General features: G+C 39.8%; 1 protein-coding gene across 6 annotated transcripts in view; it reads right to left on the minus strand.

Moving 5' to 3' along the window:
• LOC127420373 (nucleolar protein 4-like) overlaps nucleotides 1-25,434 on the minus strand; it is a 142,027-nt gene that overhangs the window by 75,952 nt on the left and 40,641 nt on the right. For 2 of the 6 annotated variants that reach the window (XM_051662616.1, XM_051662617.1), the window contains exon 1: nucleotides 20,738-20,880. The exons of 2 other annotated variants lie outside the window; for them this stretch is intronic. The gene's annotated coding sequence lies outside the window, so the exon portion shown is untranslated. Of the gene's footprint in view, nucleotides 1-4,883; nucleotides 5,548-20,737; nucleotides 20,881-25,434 lie in introns of those variants that run through there. 2 more of the 6 variants (XM_051662618.1, XM_051662619.1) reach the window with 2 other exon arrangements.

The raw sequence follows: 25,434 nt of genomic DNA on the forward strand, positions 1-25,434 counted from the left end.
CTTAGTGGTTCCAGTAACGATTCCAATAATTATTTTAGTACTTTTTTTTAAATAATTATTTAGAAATGAGATGTTTTTTTTCTCCCCAATTTGGAATGCCCAATTCCCAATGCGCTCTAGAGACACAGGTCACAATTAAATAAAGAGTAACAGTTCCAGAGAATGTTGTATTTCAGGCTTGTGAGACTTCAACAGTTCTTATTTAATTTCGAGTTGGACATTCATAACTTGCACATCAGTGTAAGATTACTTGTATACTGGAAGCGCTATATGTTTCGCACTGTAGATTCAAAAGAACCGGCTCATCTGAATGGTTCTTTTGGGATCAGACAATACCGGAAACACCATATGTTTTGCGCTGTAGATTCAAAAGAACCGGCTCCTTTGAATAATTATTTCGGGAATCGAACTGTACCGGAAGCGCATATGTTTCACACTGTAAAAAGAGCCGGCTCGATACTCGTTCAATTGGGAATTAAATACACTGGTAGAACTGTGTGTTTTTACGCTGTAGAGTCAGTAAAGGGCAGTGCTGCACTGCTGGAAACACTGTCAGATTATTTCAGGACGGTTTTCCAGCCACATCGGCGGAAAATTGCATGCTGGAGAACTGTTTACAAAACCGAACCGTTAACAGAACCGAAAGTCACGAAGATCATACGATTCCGGTATTTTTTAAAGAATGAAAACGGTTCTGAACAAGAACCGGTTCTTGGTTCCCAACCCTAGCAAACACCGTTTCAAGTTGACTTTAAAGATGCCATGAAAATCGCTTAACTTATGTTTGAAGTGATTTTTCTTTCCTGTGTTGATGTGTTCACTATTGAAACAGGAAGTTTGGGTGGGACATATGAAAGGCTTAACCCTTTATATTAAATAGCCAATAGACTTTAGTTGCGTCACAGCCATGAACCCTGGTTTGTTACTTGCAAATTCTCATTCTAAAGAGCATTTTGATTGGACAACATTGTCCTGCAACATGAGTCATCAAGATATTTGCTCAGTTTTCCTAGAAGAGAAAGACTGTCCATTTTGCATGTGTATATCTGCATATAAATGGATGATTTTGTCATATTTTAGGAGTAAAATATAGATAGCTTTAAAGCAAATAGACATGGACTGAAGGTCTGATTAAACTCATGACAGGAATAGAACGGACAGACAAATTCTTACACATCCACCACACACAAAGTTACAGGATCTTTCCAGGCCCTCAAGAGTAACACTGACAGCTGTCAGTCACATCAAAGCTGCCTGTATTTCTCAAATCCAACAGATGTCCAAGCGTCCTGCTCTTTCTTTCACTTCATTCTCTCTATGCGAAGGGATCAATAGCAACCTAAGAAAGCACACTGTATCATTTCAACACAGAAGGAGAACGTATTGATAAGAGTGCCGTTGCTCTACCAAGTCATGTAAGCCTGCACACTTAAACGCACATGCATTCGAATTTCATGCACACACAAGCTTCTACTGCAGAATATTGATTGTGCAGGAAAACCAGCCATGAAGAGGGAAAATACCAGCACTGACACATGGTATACATACACCATCATGGCAAAACACACTCTGCCATACTCATCCAAAGCACACTAAAATATAGTTCACCCAAAACTGAAAATTGGACTGTTATGGATAGTCATTCCAAACCCGTATGCTGTTATTTTGTCCATGGAACACAAGGATCATTTTGAAGAATATGTATGCAGCTTAATTCCATACAACAATCGTGGGCTGTCAAGCTAGAAAATCACAATAAAAGTCCCAAAATGTAGTCCATTTGACACAAACACTACACTGTCATGCACATTAATATGACAATATTATGTGATTCCAAAAATTGTGTTAGGTATAAAGACTGTTAAAACAAAATGTTAATAAATAATTAAGCCTCACTGGAAGGACAAACAGACAGATTGATATCCGTGTCGGTTTGTGATATTACACCCCAGTGTCCGCCACAGGCTAAAAAACATAAAGCATTCTATTACATGAAGTCGGGTTATGATCAATGATTCTGACTGGACCTTCATTGATCTGGAGGTGAGGAGAGGGGGAGCTATTTCTGCCTGCCTTTGCTCCTCTGTTACCCTCAGAAGAGCAGCGAAACAGAATCTGCATGCTCAGTTACCACCCCTGCCCATTATTCTACACACAGCCCCGAACAAAAGCCAAAAAGAGGAAACAGACAAGAGAGCATCTAGAAGGGCCATCACTCTTCTATGAGACATAGAGGTTTGCACAACCATTAAATTGAAGCCTGAACCCTGTATTTTTATTTCCTCTCCAAACAAGAAGACACAGATGCACAGATTTTCACAGCTCTGTCTCAAAGGAGTGTGTATGCGCATGCACACAAAACAAAATATGTTAAAGTCAACATGAATTGCTGTTCGCAACCCATTATACTTCAAAATTGTGACATATTTATGATGGTATTTAATGAGAAAAAATGTGTGGCAGGACTTGATTTTATTCATCAGGAATTTATTGGATTGTAAAAAAGGGTGTGTTACATATAGTACAAGAATGGAGCCAGGCCTGAATGCAAGTTTGCTAAATAATGCCTAAATGGGACCAATGAAATAAAAAAAGCTAAAAAGGTATTTTGAAATAATAAAGAAATTCAAAATGGTGACCAGTTATAGCACCTAAAATATAGTGACGCACAAAAATTAAAATTTTTGGACGAAAACCGAAATCCTTTATATACAAATGTTTTATACACAGTATATATATATACACACACACACACACACACACACACACACACACACACACACAGTATTGGCCAAAAGTTTTAGGCACTTGTTAAAAAGGTTGCATAGTGAGGATGTCTTCAAAAATAATTATATTAATAGTTTTCATTTATCACTTAATGTCATACAAAGTCCAGTAAACATAAAAAGCTAAATCAATATTCAGTGTGACCACCTTTGCCTTTAAAACAGCTCCAATTCGGGGGACCTGGGTAGCTCAGTGGTAAAAGACACTGGCTACCACCCCTGGAGTTCGCTAGTTCGCTAGTTTGAATCCCAGGGCGTGCTGAGTGACTCCAGCCAGGTCTCCTAAGCAACCAAATTGGCCCGGTTGCTAGGGAGGGTAGAGTCACATGGGGTAACCTCCTCGTGGTCGCTATAATGTGGTTCGTTCTCGGTGGGACGCGTGGTGAGTTGGGCGCGGATGCCGCGGTGGATGGCGTGAAGCCTCCACATGCACTATGTCTCCGTGGCAACACGCTCAACAAGCCACGTGATAAGATGCACAGGTTGATGTTCTCAGACGCGGAGGCAGCTGAGATTCATCCTCCACCACCCGGATTTAGGCGAATCACTACGTGACCACGAGGACTTAAAAAAAGCGCACTGGGAATTGGGCATTCCAAATTGGGTGAAAAAGGGGGAAAAAATCCCCCAACCCCCCCCAAAAAAAGAAACAGCTCCAAATTCTCCTAGGTACACCTGGACACAGTTTTTCATGGTTGTTGGCAGATAGGATGTTCCAAGCTTCTTAGAGAATTCGCCACAGTTCTTCTATCTATTTAGGCTGTCTCCTTATGAAATACCAGACAGACACGATGTTCAGTGGGGGGCTTTGTGGGGGCCATGACATCTGTTGCAGGGCTTCCTGTTCTTCTATTCTAATCTTTTCTATTTGCAAAAGGAATGTTTGGGAGTCTAAAATGTATATTCCCTATTGACACACTAAAGCCGAAGATATAAATAACCATCTTAAGACAAATGCTTTTGTGAAACATCTTATGCGCCTAAGACTTTTGCACAGTACTGTGTGTATATATATATATATATATATATATATTATTAGCCTTTTGAATATCTATTTATCTAATCGTATATGTATGCATATACTAATATATACAGTATATACTGTATATAGGCCTTGCTTATGTTAGGACTTTTTGTCCTAACTTAAGCAAATAATTACCCTAAAAAGTGCTAATAAATTACTTACAAACAAAGGACAAAAGCATACCTTCCTAAGTTTTTCTTGTATCTGTCCATCATCCATATTGTCAGTATTGTTGTGAGGAGTTTATCTGTGACAGTGTCACTCACTGGTCCCGTTTCAAACGAAAAGTGATTTTGAATTTGGCCGTTTGCGTGAGACCGTGAGTGGCGGATGCAAAGCAGGTTGAATTGGACTCCTGTTTGACACCGCTGATTTAGAGTGAGGCTCGGCTCAAACATTAGGTGGGGATATTTTACCATGATATGTGATGGTGGCTCAAACTAAACGGACTAACAGCCTCTAAATACACATGGAAAAACACTTCATTAATGAGCTGATATTCAAGAGAGCGATCGCTTCATTACTGTTGGGAATGTAGATTTAGGCAACTAGGTAAGGCAAATACCAACAGAATGTGCAATTGTATTTTAAATTTCACCACAGCGTGCTTTCATAAACACCTTTGAGTGTTTTTGTGCTGTTGTGCTCATTCGTGTGGACACACATACACAAACTGTACAGATGCGCATCTCAATTATAAGCACAATATTTTAGCATAAAACACTGCATTTTCATCATGTCATTGTCTCTGCTAATTGATTTTAATGTAACAGTTTTTGTTCAGATTTTTGGCCTATTTTAGGCTATTTTTCTCTTTCGGCCTAAAAGTTTCATGGCCGAAATTTCGGTGCATCCCTACAAAAATGTACACTTTGCATTAAAACATTCAGAAATATTTTAACCTAAAATCTTGATGTTAAACAAAAAGGTTCATGAATATGATATTTGTCAACTACCAACTTATATTTCAGTGTATGGTGTTAGAAGTTATGCACGCAGGCGTGCCAGATTAATTAACCAACATATGCACAGACATCAATACAAAGTCACTGTGAGTGAAGATAAAAATTTACCTAAAATTAAATTCACTTCACGCATCTTCCAACTGTAGCTGCTTCAGCTACCTTAGCTATTCCCTGCTGATCACGTTCAGGAGAGAATGGACATGACAATTAAATCCAATTTACCTTAAACAATCCTAAAAAATTACAATATAGCCATCAACACCTTTTTTGAAATTAAACTACATAAAAAAATCCTGGAAAAATTAAAAACCACTTGCCGAAGGCAATCTTTATGGAATAGCAGAAGACAAAAGGACCTTCTATCTAAAGATTGAGTTTATCTACATACGATGGGAGCTTCTATCAAAAACATTACATTTCTTAACCAATCAATGTAATAGCTGCTGGCAAGATGAGAATTTCTACGAGCTACATGGTATTGTGAGAATCATGAAAGGAAAATAATTTTAGTTATTTGTATTAGTTAAAGAGTCAGTGTGAGAGAAACGGACAGTGTGAGATGTTATAATCCAGTATAATCCACTTTCCAGTTCAAAGCCACTTTTCCTGAGGACACGTGTTGTGTTGTATCCTTTTTTGCAATATTGGTATTGCAATACCAGCATTCACACTGACCACTTCAGATGCCCAACAAACTGCCTGACTTCCTGTATCCTGTGGTTGCTGTTACTGTCCAGTAGCGTTTGAGCCTATTTACAATTGATGCAGCTTTCTATTGAAAAAAAAAAAAATTTGTTTTAATTCTTTTTTTATTGCATTTTACAAGTGGATTTTACAAATTTTTATTGACAAATAAACAATACTGTAAGCATGTTTAAAACGAAACTGCTTTTTTAAAGAATTTTATTGTTTTATTTTATTATTTATGAAATATTTAATTGCCAAATAGTCCATATAGAATTCTTTTTCAGATTATTTCCTTATTACAACAAAACTAAATATGTATATTAAACTACATGTTGTCATATGAACAAGTATCTCTGAGTCTCCTGAGCCTTAAGTACATCTTGGTTTGTTCGGAGTGAGTTGATTCAGTCAGCTCCAACGGGTTCTTTGATTCACTAAAAAGAGCCGGTTCATAGAGTCGTTCATTTGTGAATTGGACAACACTGGTAGCGCTGTAGTTGTTGATTCACAAAAAAGAACCAGCTCAAAACAATACTTTCTTTGGGAATAAGACTACACTGTCGCGTGTTATGTCTCATGCTGTAGATTCAAAATAACCGGCTCAAAAGAGTCATTTGATTGGGAATCTGTCTTCTCTGGTCAAGGGCATAGATCTGGCTTGAACATGGGGGTGGGGGGTTGCAGTGTGGGTTGCTGCAGCGCTTAATGACAGTACAGGAAACACTGTGAAGTATTTTATTCCAGTTTTCTGTCTGCATCACTGGAAGAATGCATGTTCAAGAACAGTTAATGAAACCAAACATCATGAAAATAATTTGGTTACTGTGTTATAATGCAGTCATTACCGGAGAATTTGTATGTGTGGTGGTGGGTTATTAAAACGTACTCACACATCCACTGGAAATCCGAAAATAGTCTTCCCTTCACCTCGTTCGCATGAATGCTCCTGAACATCGCCATTATCTTGCTTCTAGATTTACAGCTAACTGAGACTATCGATGAGCAGCAGTACTACCTAATGAGAGCTGTTCTATGTAAAGACCGGCAACAGAGCCCCCTTGAGGACAAAACTGAACATATTACATTATTTTACAAGCACCCGCCAGAATGGCGTGCCACACTGTGAAATTCACCAGCCAAATGGAAAATTTACCCACATTTGGCACTTGCCGGGGGTTAATTTTGGACCCTGACAGCACTGGTCAAAAGTTTGGACACTTATTCTTAATTATATCTATTATCTACTGTACATATCTACATGACGTCATCAAAACTATGAAATAAGCCAATGGAAATATGGGAATTATGCAGCGAACAAAATAAAAGTTAAACAATTCTAAACCATCTCATATTTTAGATTCCTCAAAGTAGCCACCATTGGCCTTGATAACAGTTCTGCACACTCATGACATTTTCTCAACCAACTTCATTAGGTGCCACCTGGGATGCTTTTTAAACATTATTGAAGGAGTTCCCATGTTTGTGGAGTAATTGCTGGCTGCTTTTCCTCCAATCTCTGGTCTAACAGAGAGATCCTTTGTATTCATGATAAAATAGCATTTTAAAATCAATGACTTTTCGTAGAGGGGGAAGAATTGTACCTGCTCTGCTTCCTAAATCAGACCTAGACTGAACATGTGATCTCTTCGCCCACTCTGCAGGACACATGATCACTCCCAGCAGCATTACCAAATCAAACACATGTCCTATTTTTCACATAAAAAAAAAAAAAAAAAAAAAAACGTTTTCAACTGTTGGCTACATGATGACTTAAATTTCATCAAGAGTGACCCTTCCAGGAGCCGTGACCAAGAAACATAACCATTTCCAGAAAATATAATGAAATGTGATGGGTCATGCAGGAAATTCTGGGAACAACCGATTATTGTTCTTCACTGTAATTTTAACAAAAGATTACCATAAAAGTACATGTATTCTCTTGTTATACTGTAAATAAAATGCATTTTTTTTTAACTATATAGTAAAATCATACTTTTTACTTTTAAAAACATTTTTTTTTTTTTACAATATTTTTATTTACATATACATATGTTGTCTTGTTAAATATATTATTATTATTTTTATTTTTTGCCATATATGTTAAGGTAACTACTTGTTAACCAGTTAATGTTTTTTAGTGTAGCATTTTTACATTCTTTTTCTGTTAAAATTATGGATATTTTATTGCTAGTGCCATGCTCTAGATGTTGAGCTAAAGGAACAGTAATTCTTGGCTTATATTTCATTCAGAGAGAATGTGGTTTTTAAAAGCATGGCTTCAGTGAAGCCATTAAACATATATTCTCACTTTTTTTCTATTGAATGACCCTCACGTCCATGTAAAGCATACAAGCCTTTGATACCTACTCCTACTGAGATAAGACAAAAATGTATCCTCTTTTTTCCTTTAACATAGATGATGTTTTTCTCCATGAGAGATATAGCAATACTGAAGTTTAAAGCCAGGCTTTTCAAGACAAATCTTTACAATAAAAAGCTCTTTTAATCTTTTTTTAAGGCTGAAAAATGCATGTAGAAACATACGGTCGCTTGTCCTTTATGCAAAGTTACATTTACATTTAGCAGACACTTTTATCCAATGTGACTTACAAATGAGGAATATAGCAAGCAATTTGTCATACAAAGTTCAACAACATCTACAGTGTTGTACTGCCAAGCTCTCAAGGTGGCTGGAGTAGTATAGGTGCTAGCGCAGAAGAAAGAGACAGAAGTTTGTTTGTTTTTTGTGAACAGTAAGTGCAAGTTAAGTTCAATAGTAAGTGCAATTAGTGTGGATTTGTTAAGTGATCGCGGAACTGATGTGTTTTCAGCTGGTTCTTGAATGTTGAGATGGTATCAGCAGATCATGTGGATGATGGAAGCTCATTCCACCACAGTGGAACAGAGAATGTGAATGATCGTAAAATAGACTTTGAGCTTCTTTGTGATGGGACCACCAGGCGCTGCTCACCATAGACCACAGAGAGTGAGTTGGAGCATAGACCTGGAGAAGTGAATTAAAGTAAGAGGGTGCAGTTCCATTGGCTGTCCTGAAGGCCAGAGTCAAAGCCTTAAATTTGATGAAGGCAGCTACAGGTAGCCAGTGAAGTTAAATCAAGAGAGGGGTGACATTAGAATATAGCAACATATACATTCTGATATCCTTTTGTTCACTGAAAAAAACAATCTTAATAATTATTTTTGTATTTATTTTTTTTATAAACAAAAATAACTAAGTAGCCTTAAAACAAGATACATTTACTTTCCAACCAATTATGTAAGATAAATAAGAGTGGTTTCCAAATAATACATCTTGAACTGATTTAAAGCAAGAAAATACAATTAGGCTAGTTAACTCAGTTTGATAAAAGGTTAGGGTTGTATATTTTCTGAAAAAATAAAATAAAATAAATAAATAAGAAAATAAATAAATAAATATATATATATATATATATATATATATCTTGTGAAATTTTGGTCCTCAAGTAAATTGATCTTAATGTCAGGAATGTTGACCATCATGACAGTAAAGAAATGGTGGTGTACATATAATCCAGATAACACTGCAAAAAATGCTTCTCCAAGAATATTTGTACTGAGATGACCTCACTTCCTGTAAGATATACCCTGAGGCAATGGTTTTATCCAGGTCAGCAGAGAAGAGTAGCATAGTGCAGTTTGTGACCTCTGCAACCAATCCCTGCACTCTCTTTCAGTACACACAGCGACCAATGAATGTCCTCTCAATGCGGCTTCTGCAGCCAACCACTACTGTCTAAATGACCTCTGTTACTGATCATGTCATCTCTGTCTGCAGTGTCCTAGCCTTTCTGTAAGCAGGACAAAGGGGCGAGATCAATTTAGTCTCTCAGTAACACAAGACAAAGCTCAGCACGAGTAGCTTGCTTGTGAATGGAGACTGAAGCAAGAAGATCAACTATGATTACAAACCTTAAGAGAAAAAAGACAAACTGAAGGGAAAGAAAATTGGATGATGATGATAAAGATTTAATGTTTTCCCTGACAGAGTTCAGTACGGTTAACTATCGAGAACCACTTCTTATTCAGATCTGGTTCCAATGTTCACAAAATGCAGGAATCTAATAATTTTCATGACGTTTGGTTTTGTTTAAAGGTGCAATATGTAACAATTTTCATATAATATTCACCCTTTTTTTTGCCAATGTGTGAACGGCTTGTAACGCAACTTAAAAAATGAGACCTTCCCGGACTTCCTAGGTTGCCTATTAAAGCCTGTAGATTGATTTTTATGTGAAGGGAACGGGTCGCTTTTGCCGGGAAATCCAAAGGATGTGACGTTTACACTAGGTAATGTTATCTTAGAGATGGAATCCAGCAAATGTCCGGCTCCCAGCACAACACCGACTCCTACATAAACTCCAAGTGAGACAAAAAAATAAATAAGATTATCTACTGAATCCGTCTGGCTAAGCGGGAATGTGATCGTGGTCGAGCAAAAACTAGAGTGAACGTCTCGGGTTACTTGACCGTAACCCTTGTTCCCTGAAAAAGAGATGCTGCACTTGATTAATCGCGCATGGGAACGTCTTTAGAAGTGACCAGCTGTGAATATGTGTGCAACACGTCAATGAAATTGACTAGAACCTTTATAGCCTCTGTTGGTGACATCATCAGAATGCACCAGTACCAGGGGCTATAAATACAGTAGATGTGCCACAGGTGCATCATCAGGTATATATGTCTGAAGAGCAGTCCTGGGACATCCTCAGTGCAGCAATGAAGCGCAGCATCTCGTTCCGCTTTTTCAGGGAACAAGGGTTACGGTCAAGTAACCCGAGACGTTCCCGGTCACAAGCTACACTTAATGCTGCGCTTGATTAAGCGTTTATGGGAACGAGAATACCCACGCCGCCGCACTGTGGGTGTCTGGACCCCTTACGGTTGTTTAGTGCGTGCTCACAAGAACGCGAAAGGTCTCAGACATGAGCTTGTGACGTTGACTCAAGGACGTGAGAGCCCGGAGTGGCATGAACATCCAAACTATATAATTTTATGAATGTGTGCGGAGAGGACCAGCCTGCCGCATTACAAACATGCTGCAGAGGAGCACCCCCCGCCAAAGCTTTAGAAGAAGTGACCCCTCTGGTAGAATGAGCCCTGATGCCTACTGGCGAAGCTTGACCGCACCACTCATAGGCAAGGGCAATAGCATCCCTCACCCAATGTGACATTGTCTGTTTTGTGGCGGCCGCCCCCGTTACGGCCCCCATGACAAACAAATAGTTGCCCTGACTTACACCACCGGCTAGTACGGTGGACGTAGGCCTGAAGAGCACGGACTGGACACAGTCTGTGAAGTCTCTCCTGATCCGACGTTGTGAACGGCGTGACCAGATGTACGGTTGAGAAAGGAACCTTAGGCAGGTAGTCAGGATGAGGATGCAATATCGCTTTTGCCATTCCTGGGGCAAAGTCTAAGCAGGATGGCAAGACAGACAGAGCCTGCAAATCCCCAATTATTTTTAAAGAAGTGATAGCCATAAGAAAAACCATCTTTAGAGTCAGGAGCTTGTCAGACACCGACTCTAGAGGTTCAAAGGGGGTCTCAACCAGACCCTCAAGGACTATAGCTAAGTCCCATGATGGGATCCTGGTTCTAACGGGAGACCTCAGTCGCATGGCCCCACGGACAAAGCGAGCGAGCATAGGATGTTTCCCCAGTGGCACCCCGTCAATCAAGGCGAGGCAAGCCGACAGAGTGGCCACATAAACCCTGAGAGTGGTGGGGCATGTGCCTACTGATAATTTCTCCTGCAGGAAGTCCAGAACTGAAGCAATCTGGCAATTAACTGGATCTGCATTATGTGCAGTGCACCACCTTTCAAAGACACCCCATTTATTGGCATAACTTTTTCTAGTGGAAGGAGCCCTAGCACTCAGAATGGTCTCAATAACTTCAGGTGAAAACCCAGTGACCCTCAGTTGGTACCCTTCAGGGGCCAAACATGAAGGTTCCACAGCTCGGGCCGGGGATGAAATATTGTCCCCTGCGCTTGAGACAGAAGGTTCCTCCTCTCCGGTATCACCTAAGGTGAGCCATCGAGGAGAGATATTATCTCCGAGAACCATACCGTTCGGCCAATGCGGCGCTATCAGTAAGAGGCAAGATCCCTGTTGGCGAACTCTGGCTAGAACTCCCGGGAGCAGAGAAACCGGAGGAAACGCATACAGGTGCATTTTGGGCCATGTATGCACCATCGCATCCAGACCCAGGGGGGCTGGGTGACTCAGAGAGAAGTAGAGGGGACATTGCGCTGTCTGTTGGGAGGCGAAGAGGTCCACCTCTGCTTCGTAAAATCTTAACCAGATTTGTTTCACTACCTCGGGGTGGAGTTTCCATTCTCACGTCGGTAGTTTCTGTCTGGATAGTAAATCCGCTCCCACATTCAGGCATCCAGGGATATATACTGCTTTGAGTGACAGGAGCTTGCCCTGGGCCCAAAGAAAAATCTGCCACGCTAGTCTGTTTAGCTGGCGCAAGACTGCTGCTGTGTTGTCCACCTGCATCAGGACATGGCAGCCTCTCAGATGCTGGAGGAAGTACTTCAGGCCCAGAAATACAGCCATCAACTCGAGAGAGTTGATAAGCCAATCGAGCTGATGACCCTCCCATTCCCCTTGAGCTGGACGACCACTTAAGACCACTCCCCAGCCCGACAGGGAGGCTCCCAGGAACTTCCTGTTTTGTGGCAGTATTTCTATATGAAAGTATGCGTCCATGAGATCGATCGTGACTAACCAATCACAATGTTGAATTTGTGACACAATCGTCTTGACAGTTAGCATCTTGAACTTGAGCACCTTGACTGAGCGGTTCAAGCCTCGAAGATCTAAAATCGGACGCAATCCCCCATCCTTCTTGGGAACCAGGAAGTATCTGCTGTATTAACCTGACTCTCTCTCTGGAAGGGGAACATGTTCTATAGCCCCCCTGACCAGAAGAGATTGCAGCTCTTGTGACAGTAAATGTGCTCGTTCCGGTTTCACGGTAGTGGGGACCACGGCGTTGAAACGCGGAGGACGGCGAACTAATTGAATTCTGTAGCCCTTTTCTACTGTCTTTAGGACCCACATAGAAATACCTGGCAGTAGCTTCCATGCTGCCAGGTTCTCTGAAATGGATACCAACTTTGATACTTCCCGTTGAGGGGATGTTGGGTGTTCCATGTCCTGGGCAACAACAGGAAGCACCAGAACACTCAACATTTTGCTGGAAACCGCTGCCCCCCAAAACATCAGAGGCGGTGGGGATGGAGAGGTTTCATGGGGGTGTCGGGAAGGAGCAGGTAGATGTTTTGCATGCCCCGTCCTGAGGGGGGCTACCCCCACAATGCTACCCCCACATTATTTGGAAATAATGGTCCTGAGGTCTTGCTTTGGAGGCTGCTGAGGGCGACGAGCCGGTCCCCGATCTTTACAAGGGGGAGCGCGACTCGCCACACTTTGTTTTTGAGTCTCCCTTCTAGAAGGACCGGGGTGAGGCTGGGTGGCCGGTAGCCCTTCCCCCTGAACGCAGTGAGGAAGGAATTGCACAAAGGCTTCCTCGTGTTTTTTCACCTCCCGAAACCTGGTGACACTGTATTCATTGAATCGCCAAACAGGCCGGAAGGTGAGACCGTGAGGTTTAGCCACAGATGTCTCTTCGTGCTGACCAAAGCAGCCATTGAACGGACGATAGCACGAGCCGTCTGCTTGGTTGCACGGAGAGATAAATCTGTGGCTCGACGAAGCTCTGAGAATGCTTCCTCGTCGATTGTACTACATGCACTCAAGTCCTTCAACAGATCAGCCTGGTATGCCTGTAACACCGCCATGGTGTGTAGCACAGCACCAGCCTGACCTGCTGCTTGATAAGCTTTCACCACAAGCATTGAGGCAGTTCTACACGGCTTTGTGGGGAGAGCTGGTCTTTTTAATGATGATGTCGAACCAGGCGAGAGATAGCCCACGAGCGTCTCTTCTACCTGTGGCATCATCGTATACCCCCGTGCCTTAGCACCCACGATAGTCGAATATGTCGACATCGAAGGCACAAAGATACGGGAAGTATAAGGTTTCTCAAGTTAACTCGTCATGGAGATCTTCAAAGAAGAGGAGAGACTGATTTTGTGTTCCCTTCTCCTGGCCACCAGACAGAAATCTGTCTTCTAGTTTCGATCATTTGGGTTTCTCTTGTTCGCGTGGCCAGTCTAGCTGTAATCTGGCCACCGCACGAGTAACCACCTCGAGTAATTCCTCAACCACTTTGTTATCACATGAGGAACGTTCAGAGGTAGGCAACTCAAAGTCCGCTGACCCAAGAGATTCATCGTCCCCCTCATGAACCAAAGAGGTGCCGGGGCGTACTTCGAGATCACGCGAGGGACTGGGTCTGGAGAGAGAGCAAGCGATAGGGACGAACCCGTCTCTCGCTCCTCAGCCAGATCCATACGCAAGCCCCACGATGGAATGGTGGGTGCTGGCTTTTGGAAGTAAGCGAGACGAGCGCGCAGCGTCTTCACTGTGAACAGCTCACAATGCTCACACTCGCCTCGCTCCAACACAAGAGCAGTGTGCTCTTCCCCCAAACAAACAAAACAAAACTGGTGTGTCCGATTCAGCCATAGGACGTAAGCATGGAAACACACACCGTTTGCTTTGTTGATCGCTCATTTTTTCTTTTTTGTCTTTCTTTTGTCTTTTCCACACTTGAACGACAGAGAAAGAGAAAGTTTTCTGCACACTGCCTGACAAATCTAACTCCTATCAGAAGAAAAATAGAGAGCTTGAGAAGCTGTAGAAGCACAAACACAACACAGATTGGTCTGAAGACAAAAGACCTGATGATGCACCTGTGGCACATCTATTTATAGCCCCTGGTACTGGCGCATTCTGATGATGTCACCAACAGAGGCTATAAAGGTTCTAGTCAATTTCATTGACGTGTTGCACACATACTCACAGCTGGTCACTTCTAAAGACGTTCCCATAAGAGCTTAATCAAGCACAACATTAAGTGTAGCTTTTGACAGGGAACATCGGCAGGGCATTTGATTCCTGAAGGGAACTTCGTTTGGTTTTGGGGATCAAAACCGACCCTGAATTGGCGTTTTCTTATTGGACAGGTAAGCTTACATAAAAGCATGTGAAATATAGTGCCATAAGGATTGATCTGTGTAGTTTTAGCTAAACTACAATAACACATGAAATGAATGCTAGACAATGTTCAAGAGAATGAGAGTCAAATATAATATACAGTCTCAAAGTTTGTACTTATACTTCCTTTTTTAGAACTCGCCGATACAGAGTCTGATACCATTTTTTTTCTGAATTCCATTTCAACAGTTTATTTAAATTGTATTATCAAAATGGTGTTTAAATAAATTAATTCCTTAAAACTTTAATCAAATGAACATATAACAATTAATTTTCAAAATATATTTGTATTATTTTAATCTAATGAAGTGCTTTTATCCCCCGTTTGGAGTTATACTTTGTCAAATTAAGTGCTGCATCACAGATATGAGATATTGCTTAAATATAATAATATTTCTATTAATTTATTCTTATTAGTAGTAGTATTACAGTGAATATTACATACAGAACTATACAGTAGTGATCTATTTCTTTTGTATTTTTTTCCATTAAAATTGAGCTTTTATTTTGATGTGTTTCTGTGTTGTTATGACGGCAGCTTCTCAACTCGGAAAAGCCAGTCGCTGCATGACTCAAAGTGATTATTAAACAGCAAAAGGCCGCTATTTAATAATAAATATGTAGTCTGTATGTGCCTCAAGCTACAATTAGTGCTCTGTTCACTGTCAGCTTCTACAAACAAGGCACATGATGTTCATTATAGTGTTTTCCATATATAAGTCAAGGATCTCTAAAAGGTATGAGCAAGATATGTGTCTTTGTGTCTGTATAACACCGGCTCCACACATTCACAAGCACTCACAGTGGAAGCACGCAGCACATGCAAACTATATATTTATCTCATTAAATCGCCGCCTTTGTGGTTTAATAATCACACTGACATAATGTGATTTTAATTTGTGCACTGAATATTTACGTAATGACATTCATACGTCAGATGGTATCGGTTTTTGGCATTTTTACGAGCACAAGTACAAGTACATGAGCGCAGCATCGGAACCGATTCTGATACCAGTATTGGGACATTTCATTTTTGGGTGAACTATTCCTTTAAAGAACTGGAACCAGAATCGTTAAATTCCTTATGGTTCTCCTCCCTAGATTTATGATTGGCAGGGTTTATGCACCAACCCATCAAGCCGATGACATACATAGCCTCATGAGGTCAGACCCAGCATTCAATAGACACACAGATTACTGTACGTCCCACGACTGCTATTCTCCTCTAATCCAGTCAGCCACAAATCTGTCATCGGAGCACGATTAACCCCTTTCCCTCCTCTGCAAACAATCCCACAAATAAAGCACAGATTGAAAGACAATACTGCAGACTTGACGAGCTTGTCTTCCCAACACGCTTCTTATATCTTAATCAGCAAGACTTCGTTGGAAAACAAAGTCATGTTTACAAGGTACCGGGTTAGCAGAAAGTTTGAGAAATACCTAATCACTTAATTAGCTAAAGGTTGCCTGGTTATTGGGATTAAATCTTGAAATATAATTCAGAGTTTTGTTTGAGCCACTTGCAGTAGTAGTGCGAGATTTCCACAAGCAGAACTATTTATTGCACTTTGTCTTGTCTGTAAAAAAATAAATAAATCAGTACTTACAACTTTCAGATAGTCCGAAATTCTGATCACATATACACACACAATTGTTTTAGTGTTCACTTTATGCGAGAACCTCCCCTAAATGACAAACAAAACAAATTGTGATTTGTTGCTTTACTTGTCATTCAGGCATTCTCTTTCTACCTGGTGGGATCAGCTGGGAAGTAATTCAGAGTTCTGCTTTTAAACTTTGGGAAAGCCATAGTAATGCACACACTGCCTGGAGCTCTGCTGGCTGAGTCTTACATACAGTACAACACCAGGAAGCATCAGCCAAATGCGGAACAGCACAAGGGGCACCGGGGAGCCTGTATATCAAGTCCTAGATTCCCCCCAGTGTTCATTTTTTAACAGTTTTTTGTTTTAGTCATAGTTTTAGTCTTTTTTTAGTTGACAATAATGTGCAATGTGGACAAAAAACTGTCAAACTGTAACAAACAAAACTTTAATCAAATATTCAAACATTTAAGGAAAAATGTATAAATATTTTCTAATTTAAAAATGTATCAAATATATATCTATACATAACCTACTGTCCTTGTTGTGAAAAAAACTGAGCTCCTAAAATAATAATGAATAGACTGAAGTATTAGCTACTTTTTAGAAGTTAGCCTACTGTACTCTGAATTCTTCATGCTTTAGAGACTAATTTTCCGTGAAAGGATATTATATTGTGTGTAGCATGTTTCTTACCGAAACAGTGTATTCACAACGCAAGTTACGCAATGCAAATTACACATATTCTGACTTGCGCATCATTTAGTTCAAGTTCACCAGTTCATTCGCTTCACTGTGCAGATATAAGTTGTTATATTACATATATGTTGTGGATATAGGCTACTATAGTGATTAAAATCATGTATAAATAGGATGCTTTTGAATTAGATATTTACCCCATTTTGAAGCAGTTCATTATGCCTGTGTTCAACTCACGCAGCTCAAGATGAGAAATCCCCAATTATTAATGGGTTAGATTGATGAATCTATATCTAATATCTTCTTCTATATACAGATTCTATGGATGTTTCGTCTCCTTTTCATATCTTGCACTGTTAATATCTTGCAGTACCATTTTTATCAGCATCTCATTGGTTAGCTCAACACTCACATGTGCAAGAACAATAATAACATTCCAAACAAACATACTGGGTTTGGACACTTGGATGTAATTACAATAGATTGCTCAGTGGCATAGATGCTCAGTGACACTTAGAAAAAATTAAGCTCAAAACAGCTGTGGCAACTTGGGCAATAGCAATACTAAGACAGATCAAACAGATCTTGAAAATGGAGAAACCTTTAAATTCAACACTAAATATTTGCAATCCTTTTTACTTCTGCAATATAATGTATTTTAAAAACACGTGAAATCTTGACTTTATTCATTAGGAATTGGATTGTAAAAAGTAGGAATATAGAATGCTGAGCAGCATAACTTTTATTGCCCCAACAAGGTGAACAGGGTGAACACACTGACCAAACAAAAACCCAACAAACGTGTTTGTTGGAGTTTGTTGGGGCAATGTGAATTGGCGTTAAAGGTAAAGTATGTCACTTGTTTTATGTCAAAATACATTCTACTATCCCAGTTTATTGTTCATTGACAACTACAAGTAAGCCATTCGTGGGTTTACCTGCCCCAAAAGTATAGACACTGAGCCTCCCAGGCACTATCAAAACATTGATGTTTATATTTTGAGTGGTCCGCTCATCCCCACCCATCCCATTCTAGCTCAACCTATAGCGTGAGTTTGGGGCGTGGCTACCTGAACTAGCTGTTCAGCCGGGGAATATGAACAACCATGGCAGATGTGTTATGGAGGAAACGAAATTTAGCTTTGCCAAAATTTGAAGATTTGCTAAAAGACAGAGAACAGAGTAAAACCAGAGTGAACACTGGCGTCGCATTTTCAAGGTGGAGGACTTTGAGATAATTTTTGGGGCTCCATGGAGACGCCAAACTTGCCGAGTTGTTTCTAGACAGGTAAGCTACACTAAAGGTATTGCCACACACATTAGCTCATTACTGTCGAGCTACAGATATATTCAGAAGATACTCTGAATATGTATCATTACACATACTATTTACCAAAAGAACCATCCTACCTCAGCACACCCAGCTGCTGGTCAATCGAGTGATGTTATCAGACAAGCCGATTATGTTGCCACACATTCTGTCCCATGTATATATATATATATATATATATATATACATATATGTCATAGTGTCTTGTTTATTACGACGTTAAACGTTTATCACCTTTTATTTAGTGTGGCCTTTTTGTGCATAGGCAATCAGAGAGAGCGAAAGGGCGTGATGAGTCTAAGGGGTGTTGGCTAAGGTTGTTTGAAAACATACTTTATTTTTGTAATTATTACTAGTAGCACAGAAATGACATACTTCACCTTTAACATGCCAGAATAGAGCAAGGTGGTTGGAGGGACGGGGCTGAAAAATAAGAGGACTTGGTGATATCAGCCGAACCGGAAGTCATTTCAGATGTGGAACAAGTTATTAGTTACTTGTTGGTGAAAGGTTAAAAAGCTTTTTGTGGAATAACATATACCAATGATGAATTGTGCTCAATAAGACCAGCAATGTCTATTTAAAAAGTAAACATGGGCAATTTTGATATAAATGTTGACTTTAATATATGGCAGGTCCCATCTGCCACGAAGCATGAACAAGTGGTCGTACAGACCCAAGGGACACAGAAAAAGCCACATCTTGGGACTATAGATGGGAATTTGATGTGCCTTGTAATGGCAGGGCAAGAGCAGAGGTTGGTACAGCCCATCTCAGAGAATGAGGGAGTAAAGAGACAGTTATTGGGATACCACAGGAACAATACAAAGAACAATAGACACAGGGAAGGAGAGAGAAGGAATCAGAGAGGACAGAAGGAGAAAGAGACAGAGAGGGATGGAGGGAGGAAGGGAAAAGAGGGATGGGAGAGGAGGAGTTTGACTATTTCGAAGGCTAGTTCGAGAGAGGGATAGTGAGGGAGAGAAGGAGAACGAGGAGATCCTCACTATCGCACAGCTTGTCTTTAGGGAGGGATTATGGCTCAGGGAGCCTCCCTCCCACTGGACAGGCTGACGTGGGGGTCAGGAAAAGTGATTTTATTTTGGTAGGCTTTATCCTTGTGAAGCTCTGGCAGAAGGCAGAGGATGATAAAGGCGGTTTTAAAGCCTTTAACCCTTTATGGACTAAGACGGCGGGCCGTGCACCCTCTCTCCTCTTTAATTGCATTGCTGTTACACCTAAAAACCAGAACCTGCTCTTTAAACAGCACCGGTGAAATGCATGAAACAGTATAGGAAATAAAGTGGAGTAGTGTGTCATGACAGAAAAGATGATGTCATAGAAGGAGTGGCGCAAGTCACAGAGGAAGGATTAGAAAATGTTCAAAAGATGGTGAGATAAATGTGAATTTTGCTGTCTGACTCAAGTGTCAAATTTTTTTGGTTTAAGAGGAATAGTAAATTTGCCCACAGCAGTGTATCAAAAGCACCTGCTGAGAGTCAGAAGATCAGAGCAGATTGCATGAGCAAAGCCTAAATAACTTCTGAATTAATTATTGTACAAATATTTCTATATTCACTCTAGCCTAAATTATGTCAGAACCTACGGGGAGAAAACACAGCAATATCTGAAAATTAATTACGCTGATACAAAGAAACTTTCTGTTATATTGTTCGGTATTTTCCAGTTTCATTTAATGTAATGCAAGATGTACAGTAACGATAGCCTGTAAAACCAGCTTTGCCAGATCCTGATGGAAAACCCTCAACTAAAATATTTAAAGGCACGTGCTGGACACGTTTTTAATACAATATTTAGCTATTAAGAATAGTTTAGGGATCAGAAGAAATCAACGAGCATTTAACTCTTTTAAATGTTCTCTCAAAAATAATCTGTAAACTCACTGCCGTCCGATCGTGCTAAAGTTCCCATTTCAGAGTGCGAATTTATTTTCATTCAGCAAAACTCGTGGTCAAAACACACTACTGTCAGAATACATGCATTTTTAACAATACTGTATATCAAGAGTGCAGAATGCGTGTCATCATTATTAATACATTAGGTCAATAACTAAAATATTTTAGGTAAAATGCTGAAGGATGATAATACAATACAATTTAAAGCACGTGTTTCGACGCTGTCCTGTTGCAAAGGTCTCGCGATGGCAGAACACTAAACCCAATAATAATAAACGTGTTAAAATAACATGACTTCACTTATTCGGTCATTAACCTTTAACTTGATTGGCAAGCGTGTTGTGTTTGTCATGTAGAGGTTAAACTAAGCGATGACACTAACACCGCTTGTGCTCAACTGAAAATGTACATTAGTCATAATTTAAACCCTAACTAGAAGAATAAATAACTACAACGTGCTGCACGAGGACTAGTAAACAAAATGACGTTCTACTGCTGAGGGGAAATTAAGATCATAAAAACATGCTAGACAAATTGACTCCTTACCTTCTCTGGTGGACGCAGTTTGTTTTTAATATTCTTCTAAGACCCCCTCGTTGCTGAGCCACTGTCTTCTCCAGTCTCTCTATCCGTTTAATTTTACAAAAATACTGTGGCAGCCGCGAGACCCTCTCTAGCAACCAGCCCCGAAGATGGAGGCGGGGCCGCGACCGCTGACGTCACACTCCCTGCTCTAATTACTGTACAGTGAGTGAGGTGCAGAATCACCAAACCTTTTAAGAGCAGTCCACATCCCCTGCCTTTTTTTCTGCCTCCATCTTCGTCTAATGTAAACGCAACACTTGTACTGGAAATCTTCTCCTTGTATCATTTGAAGAGAATGTGTTTTGTGTGTGTGTGTGTGTTTTTTCTTGGAGCAAAATCACATCACCTTTTTAAAATTATTTTCTTTAAATAAAAAATAAGGAGCAAAATGTATCGTGCATTCATCCCTTATGCTCAACGCCTTATCAAGATCATAATGAAGACTATATGACTTAATAATAATAAAGCAACAACTTCAAATACTGTCGACTGCAAATGCTTTGAGAAATATTTGATTGTTCAGTTATTCAGCACACTTATTCTGTCCTGACAGATGGGTGTGTTGGTGTTGTTGGTACCAAAGTCTTGTTCTTTTCTCCACAGAAGAGTGCAGCTAAGGGTCGGCCGAGTTCTTCTATTCCTATAGATCAATATGGCCAACTCTCCACCCTGATTTGGTCTCAATTACCCAGCGAACATCTAAGTGCACGAACATACACAGACTTTGATTTATGATTCACTAATGGAGCCCTCAAGTGAAGTTCATAAATTCAAAGGAATCGGAAAATGTTATTCTAGCTCACAATACAAACCATACGTGCCAGTGTTTAGAAGAAAAACCCAGGGTCTACATTTAGATTTATAATAACAAAGAGGAAAATCGGAGTAATCGTCTTTTAAAAGATAGTTTACTACAAGGTAAACTGATAAAGTAAGATCTTGTAAATGACAAAAGGAAATTAGCTGATAAAATTAAATGGTATTTAATCAAAAGTGTCACCCAAAACTATAAAATAAATTGTTAATGTAACAGAAATGCCCTTGCTTCTTAATAAATTATTCTTTTATAAAGAATAATTCTTTATAAATTAAGTATTCACATTCCTAGTGATTTTTGATCTGTGAAACAACCCTGAAATATCACAAACCAACTCTGCTTAGCAGTAAGTTCATTAGCAGTATGAATTGCTTGATAAATCTGCCACCTACAGACAAAATAGAACAATGCAACTTTCTCAAGAATAAATGACACATTCCACACTCTCACACTGCTAGTCACCTGCTTTATCACAATTACCAGTGACACTCATAATGTGGCAATGGACAAAATCTATAACACATTACAAATACAGCAGCTATTTCTCTGCAATGTTGACTGTCACATGAAGGAAAAAATCTTGAGCTGAGTATGCATCCAAAAAACTAACACATGAAAAAGGGAGAATGTATAAGGTATAAAATACAAAATCTGTTCAAAATCTGACTATATGATTCACAACTAGAATATCTGAGGAACTCACGTCCTTCCCCAGAGAGAGAGTGGGTGAGCAAGCAAGAGAGAGTGAAAATGAAATGAGTTTCCTGAAGAGGAGATACAGCAAATGGGGGGGGGGGGGGGGGGGACATAAACGATAATGAACATTCCCCTCTCCTTAATCTCCTCCATCCCCCCTGTAAGAGGTCAGAGTCTGCAGCCTGCAGGAAGGATGCTGCTAATTTCCTTCTTTATTGAATTGAGCTAGACACACGTCCTGCAGGGCCAACCAGCCTCCTTGCCACATCCTCTGCTGCTCTGCTCTCTCTCTTATTCTCATCTGAGACCTCAGTTAACTTTTCTGCCAATGTGTGTGATTTTGATTATCTGTTTTTCTTTTTACATATATATATATATTTCTACAGCTTTGTCCCTGTCTCTTGTTCTGCTTTACTCCATCTGCCTCTAGCATTTTACTCTGAGTTCTTAAGAAATTTAATTTCAAGGACCCCTTGAAGTATAGAGAGACAGAGTATGGACATCCCGTCACATATTGTTTAAAATTGTGCGCATTTTTAAACGTACCTATATCTAAATATGTTTCTTCCTATTAATGTAAACTTTTGTTTAACATGTATTTTTTTTATTCCCAATTTTTTTTTTTTAGATCAAATAATAATTGCAGTACCGCCATGACCCCCTAGGGCCACCTAAGATCCCCGCTCTAACTTTTGGGTGGCATGACTTTGGCTGTTTTCAAAATTCCTTAATTTCATATGCCCACTTACCCTGCTGGTAAATCTCAAATCTCAGGGGCCGTATGTATAAAAGCCACTTAAAGTAAAATTTTATTTTTAAAGTAATATTCTGGGTTCAATATAAGTTAAGCTCAATCGACAGCATTTATGGCCTAATGTTGATTACCACAAAAATTAATTTCAACTCATCCCTCCTTTTCTTGAAAAAAAGCAAAAATCGAGGTTACAGTGAGGCACTTACAATGGAAGTGAATGGGGCCAATTTTAGGAGGGTTTAAAGGCAGAAATGTGAAGCTTATAGTTTTAGAAAAGCACTTACATTAATTCTTCTGGTAAAACTTGTGTATTATTTGGGCTTTAAATCTGTTTAAAGCGTCATTTTTACAGTCGTTTTAGGGTTATAGGGTTTGTTGACTTTACATTGTCATGGCAACAAAGTTGTAAAATTGGCTATAAATTTACACAGAAAATGTTAGTAAGTGATTTTATCACATTAAAATAATGTTTACACATATATTGTTGTTTATTTTTAATTTTTTGATTTTCTCCCCTTTTCTCCAATGTGCTCTATGTCCTCATGGTGGCATAGTGATTTGTCTCAAACTGGGTGGCGGAGGATGAATCTCAGCTGCTTCTGTGTCTGAGACTGTCAATCCATGCATCTTATCATGTGGCTTGTTGAGTGCATTACTGCGGAGACATAGCACATGTGGAGGCTTCATGCTATTCTCAGCGGCATCCACGCACAACTCACCACACGCCCCACCAAGAGAGAGAACCACACATTTTAGTGACCACGAGGAGGTTACCCAATGTGACTCTACCCTCCCTAGCAACTGGGCCAATTTGGTTGCTTTGGAGACCTGGCTGGAGTCACTCAGCATGCCCTGGATTTGAACTCATGACTCCAGGTTTGGTAGTCAACGTCTTTACTCGCTGAGCTACCCAGGCCCCCAACATGCATATCGTTTATGTCTTGTGTAAAAAGTGAGTATTTAAACATTTACGGATATACATCCATTTTCACGCGAATGCTCAATGTCTTCGTGCACTCGAACGCGAGCCTGTCAAAGTATACTCCATACAACTGTGCACGCATTCACAGGCGGAAACACCGGACTTTCTCTTCAGAGTTTTGTTCACCGTTCACTTGCATTGTATGGACCTACAGAGATGAGATATTCTTCTATAAAATCTTCATTCGTGTTGAAGAAAGAAAGTCATACTCATCTGGGATGGCATGAGGGTGAGTAAATTATGAGAGAATTCTCATTTTTGGGTGAACTATCCCTTTAAGAATCAGGCTTAGGCTTTGCTTAAAGTAACTTTTAGCTTCTTTATAAAAAGCTTTTACTCTTACACAAGTCCTACTTTTTGTAAGAAATATCTGACACATAAGTCAAAGCTTAAGACCATTTTCTAATGGTCATATACATATGGCCCATGCTATAAGTGGCTGGGGCATTTTCTTGCTCACTTCCTGTGTGCTACCTTTAATTTTCTTAAAGTAAACACTCACAAAGAGTGACACATGAAAACAAGGTAACCAAGCATCATGATTTTTTTTTATTTTTTTATTTTTCTAAAGAAACTCTTTGAAAAATTGCACAGCAAAGTTGAAAGCAAACAACTGGAGTGCACAGGTTGGTTCTATAAAAAAGGAAATCAAATTGCAGCAACACAAATCATGTCTTTGCTTGTATTCGTAAGCAAAAAAAAAAATATTGCGTTTAAAGAGATGTTTGTGTACTGAAATAAGAGCCCTGCTTAGAAGACCAGCTAAGACTAGCTATAATTTCCATGCAGGTCCAGACTGGTTTATGCTGGTGGACCAGTACAGTCATGATATTTACAATCAAAACTTAGCTGGTAAAGCACACATGCATCCAAAACTCAACATACAGTTGGTGACCAGCCCTGCAAATATCTTCAGGCTATACGTTTTTGGCCAAAGCAATTTAGAAAACTGAAGCATAAAAATGAGAGTATCATGGTTTTGGTCAGGTTGGGTTAAGGAGAATGGAGCTAATATAAACAAAACAAATGCACCTCTAATCAGACAAGCCAATCACTTTATTGCCCAGTAATGCCACTTGTAAGGTTTTGAATATAACCAGCAATAATTACTGTGAGCAAGAGTCCACTGACCAAACTTAAGTAAAATTGGCACGGCAAGGAGACGAAGAGTTAAACGCGTTTGTGCATGTATGTATAAATTGAGGTGCACATGACTCTAAGAATGGTTTGCCTTTCAACGTTAGATTGGGACTTCACCGGTTTTCTCACACCTCAGCTAATTAGCAAGCTGCTCAAAACACTTGTTAATTAGAACAAAACGAACTGTCATTCCCTCTAAATATCATTCCGCACAAAGTCACGTCTACCCACCCCACCCACGAGTGGCTAATATGGCAGGGTTCATATCT

Source organism: Myxocyprinus asiaticus, chromosome 29, assembly GCF_019703515.2.
Source record: "Myxocyprinus asiaticus isolate MX2 ecotype Aquarium Trade chromosome 29, UBuf_Myxa_2, whole genome shotgun sequence".
Classification (NCBI taxonomy): domain Eukaryota; kingdom Metazoa; phylum Chordata; class Actinopteri; order Cypriniformes; family Catostomidae; genus Myxocyprinus; species Myxocyprinus asiaticus.